Raw genomic sequence first — 8,188 nt, 5'->3', positions numbered from 1 at the left:
ATGTTACAAATCCAGAACCATCAAATGAAGGTGTAACTAAATGTGTCCTAGGGCTATCGGATGGATGTACATAGAAGACATGTGAAGGCTCTAAGGTGAAAGAATCAAAACCATCATAGAGGTCACATTATTCGAAGTCGTTCCATTCGTATTATCGATAGCCATTGAAATTAATAGAAACCTAGGTCAAACTATAATCTAGCACAAATAGAGAGGAGTATAGAGATGTATACCATCCTTATTCTTTAACAATGATAACAACACAAACCAGCGAGAAATCAGTACAAGAACACCATGGAAGCACCAAATCGAGCTCGAAAAACCACAAAACAACCTAGAAATCGAACTGATCACCAAACCAAGTTTGAAACCACAATACAACCTCTCGAAACCACAATACAACCTTGAAATCGAAGTAATCTATACTCGTATCAAATCGCAAATGAAAATCCCCAATTCGAAGGAGAAAAATCCCAAATTTTTGCAAAATTAGGGTTTTTGAAAATTTTGCGGAAGCTAAAATTTGTTAACAAGGGTAATATGGATCGAAAGAGGAGAAGGAGACAAGTTCGTTGACCCGCTCTGATACCATGTTAGGTTCGAAAAATGGAAGAATCGTACTGAGTTTCCATGGTGAAAACACTATATGCATATGAGAAAAGAGAGAAGGAAAAAATAAGAGATAGAGAGAGAAAGTGAAATATCTGATGTTGTTTTATTAAAATGAATTGTCTCTCTCTTTCTACAATTACAAACTATATATATGTACAATCAGATGGGTATATTTGCAAACATAAGGCTGAGTTTAAAACTAACTAGAATTACAAATACAGATGGATCCGGTTCAAGGCTGTGGCATTGGGCCTGTGCAGTTGGGCCTAGTATCCTGGTTAATACTAGTAGCATTTTTGGTTCCTTAATTACTCAGAAAATATGATTTTAATCTCTACAATATTTGACTAAGCACATTAAACCTTAATTAATTGTATTGTGCTTTTGATCCCTTTTTTTGTGAATATTCACAAATATACTATAATTATTAATTATTCCATCACTTAATTACTCATGTATTATGTTAAGTTTGTATTGTTACGTCATATTTAACGGTAATATAGTTCTATATATAGTCAAATACAACATATTTTCTACATAGAGAGATCAAAAATACACATTTTAATTAATTGAATGTTAAAAATGTTGATTGATATATCACAAGGACCAAACGGAGAATTTGCTAGGAACCAAAAGTGTTATTAGTTGTCCACATTACTAAAAATATCCGTCTCAAAATACTTGTCAATTTACAAAACCAAGATAGAATTAATTATAGTTTTCCTATTCTGTCCTTAACATTAATTGCTTTTTAAAGTAACAAGTATTGATTAGAGTGCATTGTGTTAGAAAGATATGGGCAAGTGGCAATGTAGTAATACACTTGTGTGAAATAGAAAGTGAACAAGTAATATGAGACGGAGGGAGTATTAATTTCCAATGTTTGGGCAAGTATAATAGTAGGCGACATATCCCCTAAGCACATAAATTAAATAGTAGCACCACTAAAAACTGGTTGTTGTGAAAATGGTAAGTTTACGGAGGAAGTTTTTTGACTTGGCCAAAGTAATGTGTCTCATAATTGGGGAATCAGTTTAGAGGATATTTAATGCCTTAGAATATGGTATATATGCTTTCCCTAATTTTTGCTATTTAAGATAAACCCTTGCTATGTGCTGTAACTAAATAAAATTATCTTAAAGAATAACTAGTATTAGTACCCGCACGATGCGCGAAAAATATTAAAAAACGTAGTTATGATAATTTGTAATATTTCAATTGTCATCATATTTCTTAATGCAATATACTTAATAACAAAATTATATGAAATTAGAAAAAACGGATGATATACAGTGCTAGAATAGCATGCTAGAATTTCTTTTAGTCCTTTAATAATAGTTTTATTATTTTTATTTAATCTATTGCTCAAAATGATATCATAGTTTTTTTATGGGTGAAAATCATTTGACCCTTCAACTTTGCTTTAAAAATCAAATAACGTTGCCCAACAATATATTGACATCCCCCACCCCTATGTCTCAATTGAACCTTTTAAGTACATTTTTCTGCTCTAAATTATTAACCTTTTTCTTGTTTTCCTTTTCTAATATTATGATTTTTTTCTCTTTTGAAACTATATTAGGTATATTTAAAGAACAAATAAATCTTATTTATAAATGAGAACAGTAATAGTTTAATTAGAATATCAAAAACTCAAAATTTTATATACTTAATTGAGAATAAAAGAGAATCAAAACCTTTTAAACATATATTTAACACATGTTATACAAAAATCATAAGTATTATAAATAAAGATATATTTTATAGAAATTCCTTAATGATTCAATTTTATACTTTATATAGTATTTTCATTATTCAATATTTTCGTTTTTTGGCTCATTTTCTGGAATTTTAGTTACCTGATCTTATCCACCATATACATTTTTTTAATAATCAAAAAAATATCCAATGCACACAAATTGAAATTAACCATATTCCAGTTAAATTCAAATTCAAACATTTAAGCACAACTATTCAATTTTATTTTTTATATTAAGCTAGCCATTAACAAAATTAAAAGAAAAGAAAGGAGAACGTCCAAAATGTCTACAATCTAATAAACTACGTTCGTTAATTGAGTTGTTAAGTGGTTATAAGTATACTAATCTAATTCAGATTTTTAATTTGATACACGTTAAACATTTCGTGTTTACGAATTCAAACAATTCACTGGCCAGGAGAAATCTTCAGACATTAGGATCAATATCCTCTTTATAGAATACTCCTTCCAGGTTATCTTGTTTTAAATATAAGCATTTGTTATAAATTACTATCAAATCTAACTATTGAGAAGCAAATAAATAACTAAATGAGGGAGAATAACTCTCATTGTATCACAAAATCAAATTGCCTTTGTCTTGTCAAATCTACATGACTACATCATCTAACTTCATTACTTGCAACCAATTGATGTTCAACTTTTTTCTAAAATAAAAACAATAACAATCTAAATAGTTGAGTGAAGCAACTTGGATATACATTCATCTATGAGTTCTCTTCCAAAAGCATTGTTATCCTCAATATGATCAATTGGATAACATGAAACCTTGTCAAACATGAAAGAAGTTTATATTTCCTCTCCATGTTTTTTATCCTGCCTCTCTTATTTTAAATTGGATAAGTCTGAAAAAAAAAAAAAAGATTAAAGAAATAGATTAAATATCAACACTACTAAAAAAACCGGGATTTTCGACCAAAAATTTCGACCACACGAGGTCGAAAAGGCCTTTATTTCAACCAATTTTTCAACTACACGCGTAGGTCGCTAACAGGTAGGTCGAAATTTTTTTTCGACCACACGTGGTCGCAATCACATTCTACCGAAATTAAGGGAAAATTATTTTCGACCACATGTGGTCGAAAAATTATTTTTATATTAAATTATATATTTAACTTTTTCGACTACGTGTGGTCGAAAACACTATTTATATTTAAATATAAAAAAAATATTTTCACAATTTCGACCACATGTGGTCGAAATTGTAAATTGGGCCCAGATTTTCGACCACATGTGGTCGAAATCTGGCAACCATATTGCTAAATTTCGACCACATGTGGTCGAAATTGTATTTTCTGGGTACAATTTCGACCACATGTGGTCGAAATTGTGAAATATCTGGGCTAACTTTCGACCACCTGTGGTCGAAAATCTGGAATATTTTTTTCCAGCATTTGCCTGTTTTTGACATCCCACCTGCCAATTGTCAAATAACCAAATTCATCAACCAAAACAGTCATCCAATTCATCAACAATGCAACACAACAACCATAAACAATGTTCAAACACTTGAACACTTAAACATTGTCCATTCAAACACTTAAACATCTTAAAATTAAAAGTACTTCTAATTCGAATTAAAACTACATTCAAACTCTTAAACATAATATACATATCCATTTAAACATAGCCGAATTAGAATCCGAAAGCACACTAATAAAAAAGGTCAACGTTCGGTGTTAATTTGGGCTTGCATACCCAACATCCTGGCCTCCGAGGAATTAAGTGTTCTTGTTAGTAGGTCAACTTGATGCTTCATAGCTTCATACTCCTTAGGATCAACTGCCCCATCATCATCAGCACCTACGACTTCAAGGGCCGACGGGTATCGACGAAAGGCTCCATTAGGCATCCCATAAACTGTCCCATGCCTTGTGGGGGGAGCAACCTTCTCAATCCACTATTGTTGTATTACCTCGTGGTCATCGGCGTGCTACTTGGCTGAGTGGCTCGAAACTCCTCAGAGTGTTGCTGAAATTCGTTCTGAAATTGAAGGATACAATGTTAATAGTCTAATATAGTACAAAAAATATATTATTATTGTTTTGGTAAGTATAAAGAATGACTAGAAGCAACAAATATTCATACTTAACTTTGCAAATTTGTAGAGACAGAAGGTATCATAAAATAAATAAAAGATGAATCATATTGACTTCAAAATAGCAGTTGAACTTCCAAAAACCCACAGTTGTTTCAAATATCTACTTGGATTCTATCCTAGGAGTCTTAATGAAAAATCTAGATTGAAGTGCTTTAGCCCTCCATAGAATAGCAAGTATCTTCCACTTGAATGTCAAGAAACTTAATGAATCGTGTATATAAATATACAGTACCTGGGATACTCTTGATTCAACTGATGTTTTTTATCAATAAAACTTGCAAGCTACATATTTGGAGATAAAAACAATTAGACAAGATATATAAATTATGCTTGGCATTTCTTTTTAAAAATACTATAAAGGAGAAAAGGTCATTCACAAGTACTCATGGAACTCCATATTTATCAATTTAGAAGATACCATTTTATCTCACTTTATTTAAAAAAGATCTCACTTGGCAACAAATTCATGTTTGTCTATTTAAGACAGGACTTGGCAATACATTCATAACGAAGTTGATTACAATCAGGATATTTACATACTAACAACTTTAAGAAAACCCAAGACTCTGATTCTATTGTAAGATTAAAAAAATGATAAAGTTTGGATTACATATCAATTAATTACTGATCAGGAAGCTAAGCATAAAATCAGGAAGCTAAGCATAAAATGAATGCACTATTTAATGATTCATAGTTTTCTATTCATATAAAAGAAAGGTACCATGAGCATGTTATTTTGCATGTTATAAATAAAAGAACTCTGAATGACTCCTAAGTAACATGCTTTCTATTAAACATAATTCTGTAACATAACAACCAAGATTTCTATTTGCTAATAAAAGTCTAGCTGGGATTATAAGAAAAAATAATCAGTGTCTTAAGCTAATGAGTTTTATAAGTATGAAGACTAAACAATTACCTTTAATTCCAATCAGGCAACATCCAATGCAAATTTATCCTATAGAGATACAGAAAAGTTCTATCACGTAACTTCTTAGAATAATGGTTTTACATATACAAAGACTCAATCGAAGTAATTCATAGACTGTATTCAGCCATCTTTATCGGCATTCAAGTTCAAAGGAAACGAACACGATCAACACCTATAGACATGTATTCTAAGGCATAATGCATACCTTTATTAATACCTTTAACAGAGATTCTAAACTCCGAAGAATCTATATTTCTGTCATGCCATATTCAATAAGTCAGTAATTAAGTCCTAAAACATAGTTACTCAAGCATCGCGCCACAACACAAACCAATATTATGTGTTCTCTATAAAGATCAAAGGAGAAGTTAAAAATCTGACCTTTTAGACTCAAAGAAAGGGGTGATATCTCATCACTTTTCAGTTATGAAATCCACCTTAGCATTGCGAACTTAAGAAAAATACCGACAAACAGAAAAATAACTCAAACCATAATAAGTAGCCAAGAGGAAAAGAAGAAGAGAGAAGTGTACTGCAACCTTAAGAAAAATGTCCTCATATGCCACCATTGGAACGAGGCCAAACCTTCGAGAAGAGGGGGTACTGCAACCTTAAAATTCCAACACAACAAGCAGCAATGGATAGATAACGGGGAAGTAAAGGTAACACAGGCTGACAGTGAAGTGGTGGTCTCCGTGAAGCAATGAGTCTTGCTTTGAAACTCCATTTTTTACTCCATTGTGTGTGTCAGCTTGTGTATGCAAATAAAAGAGAGGAGAAGGATATTAGTCACTAACAATAGAACTTGCAATTGACGTTCAAATTATTTCAGCATTAACTAATCAACAAACCAAAGTGAAAACATTTATACAGAAAGGAGGCAACCTCACGTCTTAGCCAAATGGAAGCCCCATAAACATATATATATATATATATATATATATATATAAGTTCCTTCTTCAATACCCATATTCATAAAGTACAAAATGATTATTTTAAGGACACAATTTCTCCTTCTTTATGAGATCTAAATTGACATTGTTAGATACAGAAGCGAAAGGCCTAGATTATGGTCCATGTTTTGGTTACAAGAGGACTAAACAGATTTGCATTTATTGAGCAAAGTAATTGAACTAATGCATGTCATCCAGAAAGTATATAAATCCCTATCAAGCATACTTTCTAAATCATGAATCCTAAAATTCAAAAGATAACCAAATCATGGTTCATATTCCACATAGGAACATATTCACATCCATCTAGCAAGTGAAATAGAGCAACGACTAACTTCTATAGTCATGATTTTCAGAGAACACATAATTTAATCCAGATTCTATAACACATCAGGACACGAAATACATACAACCAATAAGGCATGAAAAGCAAACATGAATAAGTATCTAATTACGATGTTAAAAAAAAAAAAACAGTTAATTGAAACCCTTAAGTCATCAACCACAATCGCAACCTCCAACTTCGGGAAGCGATAAAATGAAAATCAAATTCGAGAATCACATAAAAGTCCACAATACATAAATTCCCAGGAATACAATTAACAAAAGAAAAACCCAAAATTTTTACAAATCAACCTCAAATACTCTACCTGATGAATTAATTAGAAGTCGATTTTGAGAAACAACAACAACAGGTGGTTAAATCAACAAAGGAGTGAACCCCAAACCTTAAATCAAGATCGAAAAGGGAAAATAACTGAGAAGGAATCCAAATCGTGTGGGAAGGTTACCTCAGATGGTAGAGACACTAAAAGGGAGTGCTGGGGTGGGGATGATTGGTAGAGGGTCGTGAAAAAATAGGGGGAAAAACTGGTGCCTAAAATTTCAGCTTTTAACAACCGGATATTGTAACTTTTAAGGTCCAAATACTTTCCCTTTGTTACTGATGAACCAAAAATCGACTTTAACGACTGCAAAAAAATAGGGTCGCTACAAGTACACTTATAACCACCGAATTTATATCCTTTTGTTAACTAGTGGTCGTTGAAAGAAGTATCTAATTACGATGTTAAAAAAAATCAGTTAATTGAAACCCTTAAGTCATCAACCACAATCGCAACCTCCAACTTCGGGAAGCGATAAAATGAAAATCAAATTCGAGAATCACATAAAAGTCCACAATATATAAATTCCCAGGGATACAATTAACAAAAGAAAAACCCAAAACTTTTACAAATCAACCTCAAATACTCTACCTGATGAATTAATTAGAAGTCGATTTTGAGAAACAGCAACAACAGGTGGTTAAATCAACAAAGGAGTGAACCCCAAACCTTAAATCAAGATCGAAAAGGGAAAATAACTGAGAAGGAATCCAAATCGTGTGGGAAGGTTACCTCAGATGGTAGAGACACTAAAAGGGAGTGCTGGGGTGGGGATGATTGGTAGAGGGTCGTGAAAAAATAGGGGGAAAAACTGGTGCCTAAAATTTCAGCTTTTAACAACCGGATATTGTAACTTTTAAGGTCCAAATACTTTCCCTTTGTTACTGATGAACCAAAAATCGACTTTAACGACTGCAAAAAAATTGGGTCACTACAAGTACCCTTATAACTTTCAATTATATTAACGTCTATTACTAATGGCTAATAGTCACATCAAATAAAGTCATTTATGTATTTGAAATTCCAAAATTAACCAACAGTAATAGCTATAGATTAGTCTTTTCATTATCCTCAAGTTTCTTTCATTTAGCAAGTCTTCGGATACATACACGTGTATTTTATGTCAACAATTGTAGTTTTTTTTTTTTA

General features: G+C 31.9%; 1 long non-coding RNA gene across 1 annotated transcript; it reads right to left on the bottom strand.

The window, feature by feature from the left end:
• Window positions 1-3,843: 3,843 nt before the first annotated feature.
• Window positions 3,844-7,416, bottom strand: LOC132614845 (uncharacterized). Its single transcript, XR_009572463.1, has 3 exons — window positions 7,166-7,416; window positions 6,032-6,172; window positions 3,844-4,372 (listed from the first exon to the last, which is right to left on the bottom strand). It is a non-coding gene; the product is annotated as an uncharacterized LOC132614845 (long non-coding RNA).
• Window positions 7,417-8,188: the final 772 nt, after the last annotated feature.

This window comes from Lycium barbarum, chromosome 10 (genome assembly GCF_019175385.1).
Source record: "Lycium barbarum isolate Lr01 chromosome 10, ASM1917538v2, whole genome shotgun sequence".
In the NCBI taxonomy this organism is placed as follows: Eukaryota; Viridiplantae; Streptophyta; class Magnoliopsida; order Solanales; family Solanaceae; genus Lycium; species Lycium barbarum.
This window is presented reverse-complemented; position numbering and strand designations above follow the sequence as displayed.